The following is a 19,042-nucleotide window of genomic DNA, read 5'->3' on the forward strand; positions in this document are numbered from 1 at the left end:
CTCGATGTTCCTGGATACCTCATATGAGAAAAATGTCTATAAGGCTTTTTTTATCCTTTTTTAGTTTTTTTTAGTTATATTAACTCTTTTTTTTAAATCGTCTGCAAAAAAAAAAATAGGCTTCGTCCTAGGTAATTATTGCAAGTCCCTCCTCCCCCGAAGGGTTAAATTTTACCGATGACAGTAATACGTTCCGATTTCTGACTTCCCGTAGAACCATACGTACACACCAACACATAAAAAAAAAAAAAACACTTTAGATTAAGCAATAAGTGTATAAACGCCTTAGTCATCAATGAATCGATGCAGAAAATATTTTAAAACCGTAGGATTTTTATTTAACCCTTTGGGAGACAGTATAGTGGGTCTCGCTTCTGGCACTTAACGCGTTGAAGTTTGTTGGGCTGGAAATGTTTTTAAAAAGTTTTTTTTTTTTTTGCTCTGTTTAGGTACTCTCGAGATTTTTTAATTTTTTTTTTTGGTCCCGTCTATTTTCCATCTTTTTTTGGGGGGGGGGCCTGGGAGGATTGTGATTTTTTTTTTTTTCTTTACTGATCCATGATTGGCAAAATAAAAAGACTCATTGAAAAAAAAACCCCGACACGCTTTACTCTGAATCTCCTGCCAATACCCGTGAGTCAGTGTATATCATTGCATCCACAGTGAAAACATTACCCACTCACATCATAAGATTACACAGCGAGACAGGCTTCTGCAGCCACTACTACATCCAATCCAGCCTCCTTGCATCCAGCCTCCTCCCTCTCGCTGAAGTTCCAGAGCCTCCATCCACGGATCTGCCATCTCCTCTATTCCGCAGGCTCGGTAAGTTATTAACGCTGTGTTTTCTCCATTCCGAACGTTAATGTGCCGGACAAACGATTCGGGTACCTTCCTCCCCGGGCAACTTGTCGCAAGGGAATTTCCATAAATTCGACTGAAAGTTTTTTAGTTTAAGAACTGCTTGTAGAATTCAGCTGGATAGTTCGATACTCCCTTTACTTTTTTTTTTTTTTTTACCTAAATTGCATTAAAAAAATGTTCCCCCAAAAAAGTATAAATGCTTACATTTGCTAATGTTACAAAGTCAAGAGTTTGACGTGGATTAGAGGTACTTTTTTTTTTTTATTTTTTTTTTTACTTTTTTTTTACTTTTTTTATGAATGATGCCTGAAATTTTTTTTTTTTTTTAATGTTCTTGACTCGGAATTTTCCTTTTTGCTAAGAACAGAATTATTGCTGGGATTTTAAATGTCTCTTGGAATTCACTTGGAGTTGACGTCTGTTTTGTCATTTATAGTTGTTTTTACCAAAAAAAAAAAAAACTAAAGCAATAAGCAGAATTTTGGGTCTGCTTCTAAGAAAGAGCTTTTTTTTTTTGACAGATGACATGCGCTCGTCTGTCTGTTTCTTAAAGCAGCCTTTGGGGGATGCTTGGATACAATTTATTTTGTATTATGGATTTTAATATATTTTTACGTGACGTCACAGTGAATGGCGACGTGTAAACGCAAAAAAAAAAAAAAATTCTTTGCTATTCCAGCTGAGCTATTTTTTTTTATTTTTTATTTATTTTTTGGGGAAAAAAAGGGGCGGGAATTAAAATAGCTTGTTAACCCTCGGCGAGCCAGTGGGTTGCCCAGCTCATTGCAGAATAACGTATGGCGTACACGTACTTGTCTTTAACATGTAAGCAACAATAAACAGAACATTTGTATATAACACGGTGGCTGCTGGCTTTAAACTGAGTGTGACCTCACACGGCGAAGCGTAAAACGTCATCATAATAGCTTGATTTTAACCCTTGCTAGGCTCACAACCAGTGCTGTGTTCAGAGATTCTATAACCAGCGGGAAGCTACTTTAGTAGCTGTCATGTACTATGTATTTTGCACCTTTAGGGACGGCTAAGACGCATATGAAAGAAGATAGGGCATTTTTTTTTTTTTTTTTGGCCCAAACGAGCAACACAGGAAGGTCACATTCAGAGCTGGTTTATTAAGAAAACATGCGGATCAGTCGCTGGGGAGAAAAGTTGAGCCTTTCTTTTTTATCTATGCCTTGGTGATATCTAGAGACTTAAACAAGAAACTCACTGTAGGGGTTCGGAAAACTTAACTTGTTGCAGATGCATTTCTGCATAAAGAGTCGAAGGCGGCTAATGCTTTTACGACCGACTTTTTTTTTTTCACGAAGGTGTAGGCTGTCTAGATTTACACGCGTGTCTATTTTTTTTTTTTATAGTCTTGCATGTCATTGGTTCCCCTCTCTTTCTTTAATAATAGATTTACGGCATCTGTTATAGCCCGACGCAAGTTCAATTTCACCGCGGAAGTCAATGTATTTACATGACAGTTTTTAATATATATATATTTTTTTTACATGCACTTTATTACTGGAACTTTTCATTTTTTTCACTTTCGTAGCCAAAATATTTTTTTAAAGATTTTTTAGTAGTTTTTTTTCAGCAGTTTGTCTGCGATAAATACAGCTGTAGTCGTCTGATGGGTTAAGAGAATTACCAAAATAAGGATATTTTTTTGTGGGGGGGGGTTGTAAAAAAATTTTTTTAAACAAGTAATATTACATAAGAAGTAGGGGAAGTGATGAAAATCTAAGCTGTCCTATTGGCATTCAAACTATATTGGCGATAGTGTATCATGAGACTCATATTGACAGGTTCATTCATCTACTGCCATAAGCTCATTGGTCATTGCAGCTTCACATATTTATTATTATTATTATTATTATTATTATTATAGCGCCAACAGGTAACGCAGCACTTCCTACAGCACATACATTTCCAGGGTAAGAGAAAATTACAATGAATGAAACATGGAGAGATACATTAGGTAAAGGGGGTATATATAAAGTACTGATCTATTGATATGTCCCATAGATTCAGCTCCATAAATTCTATACTTTGGATGCGAGAGAGATCCATGTCAAGTATCTAAAAGCTGATTATAAGAAAATTATATTATTTCCAATACTAGTCATTACCATTAGTAACATTATACTGTTTCCACTTTGGGACGTTGTATCTCTTCCTCTCATTACGACAACTTATCCTTCAGAATGGGACAAATGTCTTATGTGCACCAAACAAGAAAATCACAATCAATATATTTGTAATATAATGTATGTAAGAGAGGAGAGGCTGTATATACAGTCATGATGGCCAATACAATGTTGGGGAGGGATATAAAAATACATTAAAATAACATGAAATGGATCAGAAATCCAGCGCAGACAGGGTTAATGCTGTAAATGACTATTGTAGCTGGAAACGGCTGATTTTTAATGGAATGTCTTCATAGGTGCACAGAGGCCCTTTATCACTCCCATCACTCCTGTGTTCCAATGGCCCTTTATCACTCCCATCACTCCTGTGTTCCAATGGCCCTTTATCACTCCCATCACTCCTGTGTTCTAATGGCCCTTTATCACTCCCATCACTCCTGTGTCCCAATGGCCCTTTATCACTCCCATCACTCCTGTGTTCCAATGGCCATTTATCACTCCCATCACTCCTGTGTCCCAATGGCCCTTTATCACTCCCATCACTCCTGTGTTCCAATGGCCCTTTATCACTCCCATCACTCCTGTGTTCCAATGGCCCTTTATCACTCCCATCACTCCTGGGTTCCAATGGCATGTTGTGTTCGCCAATCCAAGTTTAAGTTTAAAAGGCTAATTGATCATACAGTGGTCTGTAACATATGTTGACATTTCTGGTGAAATAAACAAAAAGGCTAAAGATTTTATAATAGACTAATGATTGAGTGTGTGGCAGCAGCAGTTTAATGTTGATAAATGTAAAATAATGCACTTGGGAAGTAAAAATCCAAAGGAAAGATATAGCATTGGGGACGCTGTACTGTCAATGACAACAGAAGAGAGGGGCCTTGGATTCATTATTTCTGAAGACTTAAAGAATGAATTCTGAGTTCTTATCTGGTATCAAATTCTCATTTTTATGTATCCTATATCCTAACTGTTCCATATATAAATGTCTCGGTCAGCAAAACCAAGCACTTAACCACTTATAGTCGTTTTTGCTATTTTTTTATATGTATGTATGCTGTAGAGAAAAAAAAAGCAAGGTATATGGGAGAAAAAAATGATCAAAGATTATGCTCGAAGTATTAGTGACAACCCAAAAAAATACAATGCAAACCCTGACTTGCCTGGAAAATATTCTAAAGATATATTCTAAATTGAGCCACCTGTATTCAAGCAGGGAGTTGGGGTGGGATACCAGGGGGCGAAAAACGCTCATAAACAAATGAGAGTCAGTTCCAGGCTGCCTGACCCTGGAAATCTATCCAGGCCCTGTGATTTGGGTTAAAAACATGGCGTTTGAGTTCCAAGGTTTGTCTATGACCGCCAACACTGTGCCATTTTTATGAAGAGAGACTTAACTCGCAGGTGTGGTTTGCGTATGCACAGTGTATACATTATGCTAACATGGTGTACATAGGGTTACTGTATTGCTGTTTAAGTTGCAGATGCTTATTAAATATTCATATTTCAAGGAGGGATTTAGAAAAATGTAGACTGCAGATTTTACCCAAAACAACCCTAATTAATGCACTTTCGTACGTGAAAACAGCCTTTGTTTATCGGAGAATATGGGCATTTTTTATCATTTTTTAGAAAGTCATATGGCTGCCCTGCTATAGAGGGAGACTACAAACCGGCTTTTGGTGGACATGTAGGAAGGTAGTTGGGACATGCTCTCCCATCAACCCCCAAACCTACTTACCCCAATAACTACAGACATGCTGATTGGATGTGAAAAGGTCGCAGCTTTATTACTTAAATGCAAAACATACTGTGCCAGCCTGAGGCCAAAACAAATCTTCATAAAAATAAACATAAACATACACACAAATGACAAAACAACGTAACTTTGCCCAATTCAGTACAGGAACCAAACAACGTCCCTTCCGGCCACCTTTTGGTTACCCCCAGAGGTACTCCCCTCCCCCATCGTCCAATAACACCAACCGCTCCATACGCTGCCACACACCAGTGCTAACCACCAGCCGACCATAAGCTTGGTGGGAACAGCCAAGGTCATTGACCTTACCACACAAGAGGTCAGGGGAGGACCGAGACCCGACTTGCCATCCTTATAACCCAACTTTGTCACCACAACTTACACTTGGGGAGGGAGGAAGGGAATCATTCCCAAATGGCAGTGACCAGGGTCACCAAAAGGGCACCCTATATCCCCTCGGGACCCCCACCCCCAACATGCATACAGCCAATCAGACCTCACCCACACATACATGTGCCCTGTCCAATTAATGTCATGGCCCAGCTGCTGGTGCCATCGGGGTTAACCCTAGGGCTTCTAGAACCCGAGACAAAGTATTTTCCCTGTGGTCTCCTCCTGCATTAATCTGCGTACAAACCAATGAAAGAACCTGACCCAATTCCACCAGCTCTCCACCTTTCCTGCTTACCTATACGGTGCGGGCAGTTTTGGTTATCATCGTACAGATCCTTTGCCTACCCCTCGAGCATTAATGTCCCAAATGTAGGTTAAAAACGCAATAGACCGCCTGCCTTCATATTCTAATAAAAAATATTATTAATACACTTTATTTATAGAGAACCAGCAAATTCCATACGTAGAAAACCCTACGGTCCTGGTGTTATTAGAAGCAGCTATAAAGCTATGAAAAAAGTTAATAGTTATGTCAATGAATGAATGATAGTATGAATTCTGCCTGATTTTAGTGGAGGAAACGGAGGCGGATACCTTAGTATTCATAAAAACATAGAATTTATTATTCGGACCATCTAGTCTGCCTACTCTTATCTTGTTGTGAAACCTCAAATCGTATTCCATTCTTGGAACGTCTGTCTTATGCATGTTTAACACCCCTCGCCGTATTAACCTCTACTAGAAGCACATTCCACTTATCCACCACTCTCTAAAAGTGTTTGTATTACTTCTAAGCCTCCGACCCTCTAGTGCTGGAGTAAGTCCTCTTGTCCTAATATTTCTCCTCCTTTGTTAAATCCCCTTAAGTATTTAAATGTTTCCTCTCGCCTCCAATCCGTATGTATTGAGATCCCTAGTCTTTCCCTAAACGTCTTGTCCTGCCGATTGTTTATCGTAGCCCATCGCTCAATTATCTCCAGAACTTGTGTATCAGTCTGAAGATGAAGATGATCTAGCTCTGGACAGGGATCTGTAAAGTGTCAGAACCACTTCCCTCTCTCTTTCGCTAATGCTTCTCGCTTGCATTTTCCGCTGCTCGGATACATCGATGATACTGTATGTTTTTAAACCCCAAGTGCATTACTTTACATTTATCAACATTTTAAAGTATCAACATAGGTAAATAATGCAATTTAGCCAGATGCATGTTTTTTAACTTTGTTACTTTTTCTAATTTTGGCAAGAACAAAAAAAACAATATCATTGTCTACATTTTAGCCACGGGCTAGCAAACTCAGCATTAAACACCCTCCAGTGTCTCTGGGTTGTTTAAGTAAGATGAAGGATGCTCCCAAGGACCATTCTGTTGAAACAAGATGCTTTGATGCTTAACTTTTCATTCACATTTTCACTGGCTGCATAATAGTTGTTTTCTAATGAAATGACAGTTTTCTAATGTTTTTCCCAATTAAATGTTAAGTGCCAGTGGACTTTTCACAAGGCACAATAAGCTGCTGTCTAGCAGGGATACTATTTGCGGGTGGACCATAATGGATGGTATGGTCCAAACTCCTACCATATATTAATGTCCGCTTTGACCATCGGAAATAAGGAATCATAGAGTTCAGCCTCCACTTTTGAGGCTAAACTATATGGAATATATGATTATTAATAAATCAACAAGTAATTTTAGCGCAACCTTTCAAAGGTGATCTCTGCCCACATGAGTGTATAATGTTATTCTGCATTATTTCCTTGATATGATAATGAGATTATTTTACATATCTATTTTGTCATCCTTTTATGGTAAAAAAAAATGGACATACCTGGAAGCTGTTGAGCTTTTAACTGGTATGTCTCAGTTAAAGTCATTGCTTGAATACAGGTGATTTAGGTCCCGACAAGTCATGGTTTTCTTAAGGATGGTTATTTAGAACCATTCGGCTGCCTCCATTAGCAATAGAATCTGTGTGATGGCTATTAAGTGGTTAATATTTACAGACTCTCAAGTTCAGATCATTTAGAGAGCTCCAACGTTACGTTTCCTTTTTTAGCTTATAGTGAATACTCTTTTATTGACTTTACTTATATATGAGGTGTGGGATAGGGTTGGCTAAAGGTCTTGGGAGTGGATTCCTTTATTCATAAAGTAGGTTTTTGTTAAAGATATTGGCTACAATGTTGATGATCGTTACTCAATCCCTGCCGGCTGCATTGGGTCCCTGTCTGATTCATGAATCCCAATGACTGTGACCAGGATAATGTTAAAATAAACTGAAAAAAGGCCATGAATTTGGGTAAGTGACAAAAGAAAGACGTATTCGCCGGGGACGGTTTCAAATGGAAAGAAAAGTATTTTAAGTAACTCGGTTTCTCTGCGGTTACAGCGTGTCCTTTGTAACCACACAGGATTATTCTACCCTATTTTCCTAGGAATATGGCAAGAAGTGTAGTCATTGTGGCATGTTACCTATTTTCACAATTTGCCATGAGCTTAGGGAAAGATTTGGGTCCTTTGGAAGAGAAAAAAGCATGAAGATACCCGGGACGTTCCCTGCTCGGAGCTTTCCCTATTCTCAGTAAGTGGCTTCGAGCCAGGCCAGGCATGGAGGCAGGGTCGGAACCGAAAAGCCTTTAGCGGGAGTGGAGCATGTCGAAAGCGGGCAGACAGTAGGCACAACGTGGGTGGGAGGGGGTACAGCCACATCTGGATCAAGAGGAAACCGACCCGGAGACTCTGGGAAGCAGAGCTTCACCCCGAGACCCCAGATCAAACCCAGAGGGTCTCTTTCCTCTTCAATCAAGGATATCCATCCAAGATTCTTTCACTTCACATTTTCCAACTCGGCTTCTAAAAAAAATGCCAACCCCATATATTTTATGTTGTTTTTTTTTTATCAGTAGTTTTTTTGTTTTTTATTTTGAGTTATAGTGAAATGACTGATGTTCATACCTGGGAACTGCCCAAGGTGGGCCACCAGGAGCTTCGCAGGGGGTGACTTTGTGTAGGGGTGGGGCTAGTCATACATAGGGGTGGGGCTAGCTCCAGATAGCCTATTGCGACAGAGATCTGGATGTGTTTAGACGTTTCTAGTTGACTCCTTGCACATGTCTAGAAGCCCCCGGCTCTGCCTCCTTTGTATTATAGCTGATTATGTTTCAGGTGTCTGTGCTGTCCTTTGGAATCCCGACACACACAGTTGTGAACTTGCTGATCTCTTTTTTATTCTTTCCAAGACTGTGAGAAGGAATTCACTAACTGCCCCATTCCTTCTATGAAGTTTTATATTAATTCGAATGTTCTCTTTTTTCCTATTTAGTACATAGGTATCCGTGCACAGAACCTCTAGAATTATTAATTATTCAAAGTTCTAATAAGCTTCCCCGATATTCACACTCGATTCCACCCTTTATGACTCTTGCTGTCTTAAACTTAACATAAAAAGTCAACTAATTGAGTAAATTAGTTTTAAAGTCAGAATAATGGAAGCCATAGCCGTAGGGATGTTGACCTCTATCAGTCCCGGCCGCAGGGACCTAATGACCCCTCGTTCCACTTTACTTTGGTGAGCGGAAGCAAAACAATTAGCTCACAAAATAAAGGAAATCAAGAGCTATTATCACTCAGAAACCTGCGAGAAGTAATTTAAACCCTGGGAATACCAACGAGAAAAAAATATATATAATATTTTATGCGCATAAAGTTATATAATAAGTTCCAATATCAGCCAGAAATATTCTAAATAAATTATTTTCTGGACAAGAGATTATAAACCCAGTGACCTGACTCATCGATGGGCCACGGGATCAAGAAATTAAAACATGTAATTGCTCTTAGAGGAAAATGGGATGAAGAGACATGCAGCGTGTCCCCTAGATTTTCTTACAAGCAATAGTAGATACGTGGAACATCCACCCAGCAGTGGTGGAAGTTAATACAGAACAGCTATCGAAATACGTATGGAATAGACATGAGGCTATAAGTAAAGGTTTGAGGTTTTGCAGAAATGGGTAGATTAGATGGGCTGATTTTTAAGGTTATATGCCTAAAAATTCTAATCTTTGGTGTTTCTCTGAATTATTTTTATACATGTGTGTTTTTCTACGAAAATATATGAATAAATATTAAAAAAATATATATTTTTTAAAAATGTGTCTGTTCGGGGTAGTGGGTGTCATAAACTAATTTCAAGCTTATACAAAGAAAAAAAAAAGACTAGTAAATCACAAAAAACCGAATGAAAATATGAAAATAATTACATGGTTTCCCAAAGGGATAGAGGGGGGGGTATAGAACAAAACGCGCACTTTTAACAGCTTTGACTACTCAACACAGCCTTTGAGACACGGGATATAGCGTCGTTAAAGTTGATTCCTCTACTTGCGTTTTTTTTTTTTAGGCCGCTAAAGGAAAGCTTCATATAACATGCCCAGAAAAAAAAAATGTTTTTGTTCCCCCAGCAAAGGTTTTAAGTCCCAAAACTGCCAATTAAACCATTCCATAAATCGTCCATTATAGGTAGTAAAAGCTAATTTTAGATTTCCTGCCCGCTCCAGTGTCTTGCCTGATTGCTACCAGTTACATGGTGGCTGAACCTGTCAAGGGACAGGGGATGTCGAATGCCTTCTGACTGCCATGCGCGGACTTCTGTTTTTAATATCACACCCTGCGTTACGTTTCTTTGACTTTACCCGAGTCGTTTTTTTTATTTTTTTATTTTTTTTATTTTTTTTTTATTATTATTTTTTTATTTTACGAATTCTTTTGTAAGTTTGGTCTCTGAGTCAAGCGTTTTCTCCTTGTTAATCACGCTTTTATTTTATTGTTCTGGCCTGTTTATGCGAACGGCATGTGGATGAAATTTATTGAACTCAACTGTCAAGTGGAGAGATTTCTGGGTCGTTAATGTGGATTTAAGGAGATGCATGAATTTAACAGTTTCAGGGCTAAAGAACGAGTTAAATAATAGATTGGTGCTCGTTTTATAGTGGGCGCGTATAAAGGGGAACTGCGTTTTTTACACCTTTTTATCTAAATTAATCAATAACTTATTTTTGTTGTTTCAACATCAGGCTGTTGATGCTCAAAAATATTTAAATATATGTATGATCTCCTTTTTTAGCGGCCTATTGTGGCTGCAGAGGGGCTAGTGCCCACTTTGGACCTTCCACCCTAGGCCTAGTTGGCCTATGGCAGACCACGTCACTGGTCTACGTCTCACTGGCATTCCAAAAATAACTAATTTAACTTTAAACTTTTAACTTTTAATTTAAGTAATTTAAATTAATTTATTTTATTGAATACTACCTTTAATATAGTGTTAATTTCCTGATTTGACTTGAATCTCTTTAATTTTATACCCGCTACTTTTTACTAAAGACACTCTACTCTTTCATTTTAGACTGATGAAAATATGGCGCACGTGAAGGATTGATTTAAATATGAATAATAAAAAACCTCTTGGTGTTCCTCTGGCTGACCCCTGTAGGGCATCTACAGGATCCTATTTTGTACCTAGTTTAGACTTGTGGGGCCCCCTGATTCCTTATTGCCTACTGGATACAGCCCTCCCAATACATTCTGCTTTCTACAATTAAAAACAGATGTACAAAAAATCCATACTTCTGCATTAATGGGTATATATATATATATATATATATATATATATATTATTTTAAAAAAGCAAAATATATATATATGTATGTATTTATATTATCTTATTATTATTATTAAATTAATAAGAACTAATTTGGGTGAAAAAAAAGGATATATAAAACCTACTTTCTTATTAATTTAATAATAATAATATTTTATAAATATATTCTTAATAATAATAAGATAATATAAATATATATATTTATATTATCTTCTTATCATTATTATTAAATTAATAAGAAAGTAGGTTTTATATATACTTTTTTTTCCGCCCAAATTAGTTTTGAAATTTGCCTAGGCTTGGCTTTGAAATTGCTGCTAAAACATCTGTTATAAAAGAATAGTTATTTTGATAGCGAAAGTACAAAATATTGTTCAGGTGGAATGCCGAAGCGGCCCCGTAAGAAGATTATTGCGACATGTGTCTAGACATGCGGAGAGATGATGTAGTCGGAGGTCATTGACTGAAGTTATGAAGTAGGAGGAGAGTTTGGGCTTTTAAGGGCCTGAGTCAGAATCTTGTCTGAATGACTTGAAATGCTGATGTTTTGGGTTTCTTAAGTTGCCAGGATTCCTTCTCATAATCTAATGTAAAAAAAAGAAGCAGAAATGAGATGTAGGGGTCTTTGGAACGGTTGCAGAAGATGTGTGAGGATGGCCGGCACATTCTGGTGGTATTCTGATACCTTGTATCATCTCCATGCATTTTGTGATATATTTGCTGATTTTTAAAAAATGTCCGAATTGATGATTTTCTTTGCAGTCACAGAATCCCTCCGTCTCTTTTCTAAGTGCAGGGCATGACTCCGTCACAGTGTTCTACAGCCCCAAAAGTCTCAATAATGTGCATAGAAACTAAAATGATACATTTCGTTGTATCCTTACAATACATTTCTCTTCTAAACGCGTTGCTCCATTACATAAATAGACATAAACGAGCCACAAAGACAAATTACATTTTACATAATAAGCCAATGTAATCATAATATTAATAATAACAATATTAAGCAATATGGAAGCAAGCAACGTATGTGTATTAGAAACCCTGTGTGTTTACAATGGCACCAAAAGCTGTGATCCGTGAGCACAAAGTACTGTGTCGCGCATGTGTGTTCCAACACATACTGAAACTTATTAGGACTACTATATAAATATTATTATATTAAATATTTTCCTGATAGCAAACCATGTGCAGATCTGATCATTATATACCACATTATATATATATATACACATATATATATATATATATATATATATATATATATATATATATATATACAACAACGTGTCTGTTTATACAAGTCATGGAATTTTCCTACTTTCTGCCTTTCTCGATCTTGATAATCACTGAGCTAAACTTAAGTGTATTTCTCTTGACACAGAGCCAGACTTTGTAAAGCAGTAGCGAGACTGCAAAGCCCAAGCCTAAAATAGCCACAGAGTTGTAATTATTGAGAGTGAAAAAGAAAACTGAAAAAGCCTCAGCTTCTTGCTATCTAAGCTCATGCTCATTTTGGGTTCTTTTTTCATTATTTAGGTCGATAAGGAGTTTCTTTTCAATAGATATTTTAAAGTTCACAATACATCTTTGTCTATGTCAACAAGAGCAACCTCCTCGCATCTTCATCTGGAGAACTAGGAGAATAAGAAAAGAACATTTGGGAAGAGAACAGCTTGGTGTCAGTCTCATAAGGTGTCCATGTTTAGTGTAGTTCTGTAGGTTTCCTAGAGCCCCAAAAGTCAAAAGAGAATGCGGAACGTACCTTCTCAACATGACTTATTCTGTTCATAGTTGTTCATAGGCCAGTTATTCCAAAGCATTGGTCGGCTTCGAAATCAATCATATTTGAAGCACAAACTTTATAATGCAGTAAAATAATAGTCTGGTTTTCAGATTTTGGAGCCGCTTGCACCCCTGTTCCTATTATCGAAGAAGATGAGAATCCTTCCCATGAGAGGATAGGATGCACAACCCTAAACATTGTTTCAGAAATATTCCCACATTTCTAGTGCGAAAAAATAAAGCTATGGCTGTATTATTATTATTCTTATTCTTATTATTATTATTTGTTTTATATAGCACCATCATATTCCGTAGCGCTGTACAACGGGAAGACAGGACATGACATGTAGTATATAACATAACAATGTGACTTACAGAAATAACAAGTGAGGAGGGCCCTGATCAAACATTCTAACAATCTAGAGGGATACTAGAGACATATGTACAGAACACTATTATTATTATAGTGTTACACGGTGACATATTTACTTTTTACACCCATTCGCCCCTCCACAGTCCGAGTCTGCCCCACATTCAAAGGTACTCCATGGCTTAAGACACAGAACCCCGGCATATGTGTCTTAAAGAAGCGCAGCGCCTTCTAACGCAGTCTATGCATCCTGTCCTGAGTCAGCGCAGCCTCCATAGTTTCAAAGATCTCCTCTGTAACCGGCACATTGAGCAGCGGGACACCACAAGGCCTGATCACCCAAGTGCCCCCCAGTTTGGCAGTAGAGGGACTAATGCCCCATTCGTTACATTCATTCATAATATTACATTGTTAAAATATGTTATCATCGGCGTGATAATTATGGCTTAAACTAAAGTTCTCTCTTCATTATTTAACAATTTCCAAAAGACTCAAAGACTCATTTTAAAGTTTAGTCAGGGCCAAAAAGAGTACAAAAGGCCAGAGAAGGAACATGTTTATTACTAAAAGGGACTTTTCAGTTTCCTGACGGTTTTATACCCCACATTTTTGTAATGTGGACACTGGATTTATTTTTGTTGTAACTACTTAGCGGATGTACCGTATTTGCTCAATCGTAAGACGACCCCCTGTAATTTGAATATTAATTTAGGAAAAAAAGAAAAAGCCTGAATTAATTAATTCACATGTCAACTTTTTTTTCATATTTAATAAAAACTATGATTGAGAAAAATGCATCGCACGGACATCCACCGGCTGCTGGAGAGGAGGATCCAGGTCCCCTGCAGCGCTGCGGGGGATCTGAATCTTAGTCTTGTAGTCAGACCTCTATTTGAGGTCTTATTAGAAGATGGCCTCGGATATAATACGGTACAACCATCCACATTCAACTGTTGAATTACAGAAATCTTTACATGCTTAAAATATAAACTAAAATCCAGCCTTCTTAAAGAAAATTAGTTTTGGAAATTCTAGTACGGCTAGAACATTTTTGTAATGGAAAGAAATGTTTGGCAGAATTGTAAAAAAGTTGAACCCACAGTCTATGAATTTTTGGGTATGGGTGTGTGAATGAATGTCTCATTCAAATATGGTTTACGGTAAACAGAAAATAAAATATTAGGGGAAAGCTGGAAAAAATAGGAAAATATTACACGTTCCCGTCCTTCTTTTCAGAGAACAGTAGCTCATGTTTCATTGGAAAGAGGTGATAAAGGAAATGTACGCCTTTATATTTCCAAGTTAAAAAAAAAAATGAACTAAGAGCTACAATTGAATGTTTTGTTTGACTCCAGATAATCTGATTGGCTTACGCTATTGGGCGCCTTTCCTAAATGTTTCAAACGCAAGATTGTCCCATGAACCAAAATGTGAAACAAAGACCTAAAAACACCCAACATCTGCAAAAGCTCAACCCGCGTCTAGTGTGATAGATAATCAATTACATGAGTTACGCAACAAAACATAACATACATGCGGCTGAGTGATATTTATTGTGGCAAGTTTATAAAAATCCTTCTTTTCTCTGTGCTACAATTGATGGGAGAGATTTGTAAATCAATTAAGTGATTTTTTTTTAGGTAAATGAAGTTAAAAAAAAGGGAAATCTGAAGATACAGAGAATTGTACATTTAATGCGAAAAAATGTTAGTTTAAAGAAAAAAAAAGATTTTTTTTAATATCGATAGAGTCAAATTTTAGTTAAAAAAAAAAAAAACCCATAGAAAAACACATTTCTTGTGCCGCTCAGACTTACAGAAATAAATGACCTCATTTCAGCAGCTTTCTGGGTGGTGCAAACGTGATTAAAAAAAAAGGCAAAAGCTTTATAATGGTCATAAGGAGTTGGTATAATTCAATACATTTACAACTGTAAAATAAATACATATGTTAAGGAACTATTAAAAATCAATAATGTTTCTCGTTTTAATATATATGGATAGTAAGAGAATCTGTAACCCCTTCCAGGTCTCTTTTTTCATTTATCTGTAAGACGTAGTGTGTTTGCTCGACATGATAACGCGGCTACACTTCAGATAACAAACACGGGGTTTATCAAGTGAAGCACAGATGTGTTTAAATGGAACTCGGCGTCGCCAAATTCCCATACCTGGTATATCACATGGAGACTCTCAAAATCACCGCTGATTACCGGGTCTCCGGGTGAGAATGTCTAATCTCCAGGTGGGAGAGCGGTATTTGACCATGCACACTCCCGGGCCAGGTACCACCCATGCCCTTAAATGCGATTGGAGCTAGACCAACTTGCCCCACCCCTATATGTGCCGCCATGTCTGCTCTTTTACGTGAACAGCCCGTTCCTCTCTCTACTAGATAGAGAATACTCGGAGTGGGTCCCATGGGAAGTTCACATGTACGCACACGCCATCACTTATATTACAAAGGGCCAACCATGGACGGTCTTTCCCGCCCACGGACTCCCGTCTTGGCTCTTCATAATGGATAGTTTAAACCTTTCAGCTCTTCTCTTACCTCGAGTCATGTTTTTGAGAATAAATTCCATTAATGTCTAAAGAATGGTCAACTACTACAATGGAGCGCCATCTTTATTCAATTCCACAGGAGTAACCCTTCCATTGTTACAAAATACTAAAAAGTAGATTCTCAAGGATGTGAGTTATTCGGATCATTATACCTTTTTTTAAAAAAAAAATCTGTATCCTTCATCTTGTATGAATAATAATAATAATAACATATACATCGCGATGAATCCCATAGTCACCCGATGCCGCTGCTGAGTTTGTTGAAAGTGACGAGGGATTCGCTAAATGATGCCATTCCCTGTATCTTTTTTGTAATGTCTAAAAAGAATGGAAACAACGTTGTCGTTGTGTTGTAACCGTAACATAGAACTTTACACAGAACTCACTGACTGAGTCAGAGTTAATTGAGTTTGTCAGTAGAGTGGGCTGGATACATTGGAAGCCGGCGGATCTGTATTATCAGGGGAGCTACGCTATGCGGACCACTAAAAATATTCAAGAACAAAAAATGTGGAGCCTAAAGGGATCCCTCTATCTCGCTTCTAAACACGGTTGGCCTTATTTATATTCCTATTCAATATTTCCTCTAACGTCTACAATTCTTTTGACTGTATCCAATATTGTGAATGACCTTTAGTTGTTGGTTGTTTTTTTTTGGAATGATAAGTTTTTTTTATTTCGTTCCCACTAGCCGAATTTTAATGTAGATGATGCAAATGGGCATGAAAACCTATCAGTGGAAAACATATTTTTTTATTGGGAGTTTCCACTTGGAGCAAAGTACTATTTATTTACTGCATGTTTTTGGATATTGGTGAAAGTTTTATCTTAACTGCACTTAGAAGAAATAATGGAAACATGTCAGAATTTCGGGCTCTCCTAGAAATCCAAAGGATTTAAAAAATATGTCCCAAAATAGCAGTCGCCCTGTTTAAGTTGAAGGGGAAACTCCCCCCGTTTTCATTTTTTATTACTAGTATCAGATTAAAAAAATTTTTTTTAAAATAAAATATTCCGCTGCTCTCTTTTTCGACTTCTTACATAACATAAAGTTTTCAGGCAGTTGCATATTAGCAATTTTTATTAGTTATCCCACCCCAATAGACACAAACACTTCATTATCATACTGCCTGTGGTAAACAATAGAACAGCTCTGTCTTAATCACCCAGCAGGACTCTCTGCTTAATGAAAGTCTATGGAGGAACGGACTTCTCTAGCATTGCCATAAAGTATAGCCTCGGTGATTTGCCGGTAATTATACTTTACCCACAAATTCTGCTGGCTTAAGTCTGTAATTGGATCGGTCACAATGACCTCAAGTAGACAGGCACCATCAATCAAAAACATAATTTTCAGAAGAATGATTAATAGCTGAAAAATAAGGGCCAATTTGTAAGAAGAAAACTAAACATTTACAAAGTATAATACATTTCATGGAAGAGGGAACAGTTATCTTTAAAATAACACGAGCAGTTAAAAGGAAAGCATCATTTTAATTTTGTGAAAACATGTTAAAAAGGCTTTAATCCTCCGTTATTTTGCCTCGTATGTGCCAACACGCAAAATATTTTTATAACAAAAGAATTAAATTAGCGTTCGCTGTAAAAGGTAAATGTTTATATTTGGCACCAATCACAATAGAAAGCTATTTCCCAATGCTTTGGTGATTTTATTTATTCGATGAAAAAAAAATGCCTTTGAAGTCTAAGGGATTGCAAAGCATGAAACGGGGGGGGGGTACAAAGGAAATCCCCCCCAAAAAACAAATTACGGGCAATACAACGAAAAACAAACATCGCATAATCCACAAAATCGACAGCAGATATATTTTCTTTTTCATAATTCATTAATATATCCCATTTGAGGACAAATCTTATTTAATATGAATAAAACACTGTTTTATAAAAGGAGATGATTTTGTAGGGCTACACAAGCCGTTAATTAAAAGCCTTTTTTTTTCAATTATATTTTTATTATCAGTCTCTCAGGCAAGAGTTTCCAGATGGCCATTAAACCCTGCCAGTAAATGAGTTACATTATTACATCATATGGATAGACACATTGTGTATATTCTTTTTAACAGTGTCTGAGTGTGTTATTGTGTCTGGATATGTTAGTGTGTGTCTGCTTATGTGTGTGTCTGGGTATGTTAGTGCGTGCATGTAAGTGTGAGTGTCTGGTTGTGTGTGTTAGGATGAGTTTCTGTGTGCCTTAATGTGTGTGTCACATAATGGATGTGGGCGTGGTTTTTGTGGGTGTGGTTTCGGTGGGTGTGGTTTGGAAGGGGCAGCATTTTATTCTTGGACCCAGGCGGCACAGTATCGTGAGCCAGCTATATGCTTAAAATCCAGGCATGAAATGTGGATGCAGTCTGAAACTTGGTCACGGTAAAGAGTTGGAATAGGCCTAAAATTATTATTATATTTTATTTATATAACACCAACAATTCACGCAGCGCTTCTTACAGTCCCTACTTTCAAAGGGTGTGACAAAACTAGAACTGACGGACTAAGACAAACCGAAACATTAGGGCCCGGCTCGCCAGCGTACAATCTACAGGTATTAAGGAACCATTGGGTACCAAACGGAAATGGCTACATTTACATTTTTAAAGGTTTTTCTCATGAATAAATGAGTAATAAGAAATTTTGTGTTTACTGAGATACTTTTTTAGCAATATGCCTTCTTGCGTCTACATCTCAAAGCAAAACTTATTAAGAAAATGTAAAATAAATGCAATCAAGCTCGTGCTGATGTGGCTGCAGGAATCTGAGAGGGTCGAGCATTTTTTTCCCTTACAATTCTTCTTTTTCTAGATTAGCAACTAAATCATAATCCTCTGCTTCATGCCTTATGGAGAGTCGTTCTCTGTTAGAAAGTTACTCCATCAAAGACACCAAAGCCTCCATAACCTCTTTGGGTTGGAAATAAGCTTCACCGTCTCTCGGGTCAGATACAGAAGCACATAATACAGTTTAGCTGCTACCATGTTGCAACATGAATTTTTTATACAAACTTAAGTTCATGTAAAATTACAGGGTCATTTAGTTTGGAAGGAGAACAAAATAACCATCTCCCTTCTTTAGTCTAATAAGTGGGAGTAAGTTTTACCCTCTCCAGTTCAGGCTTCTTGGTGGCCACCTTATTGGATGTGATAATGAAGGCTTTATTTTCTACAGTTTCTGAGTAAACTATGACCCATTATTTTTCTTCTCTAGAGTATATTTTACAGGAGCTGCATCTTAAGTATTTTCCTCCCACAAACTGCTCTTGCTAAACGCGAAGGAACTTTTTTTGATATTACTCATCTGGTGTCAGTCCAGGGCTCTTAAAACCAATCACTTAAGGTCAGGAATCAAAGCATTGTGAAGTATGACTTACATCCTTTGAATCCGTTCGTTGACATGACGCATATTCCGTACTTCTATTTATATAAAGTACTCTTTTTTTTTTGTTCTTTTATTTTCTGTTCTCTTCTTTTACTCAA

General features: G+C 37.4%; 1 protein-coding gene across 1 annotated transcript in view; it reads left to right on the forward strand.

The window, feature by feature from the left end:
* Positions 1–671: 671 nt before the first annotated feature.
* Positions 672–19,042, forward strand: part of ERG (ETS transcription factor ERG) — a 94,773-nt gene continuing 76,402 nt past the window's right edge. The window contains exon 1 of the mRNA XM_053456219.1: positions 672–825. The gene's annotated coding sequence lies outside the window, so the exon portion shown is untranslated. The remainder of the gene's footprint in view (positions 826–19,042) is intronic.

Source organism: Spea bombifrons, chromosome 2, assembly GCF_027358695.1.
Source record: "Spea bombifrons isolate aSpeBom1 chromosome 2, aSpeBom1.2.pri, whole genome shotgun sequence".
NCBI lineage: Eukaryota > Metazoa > Chordata > Amphibia > Anura > Pelobatidae > Spea > Spea bombifrons.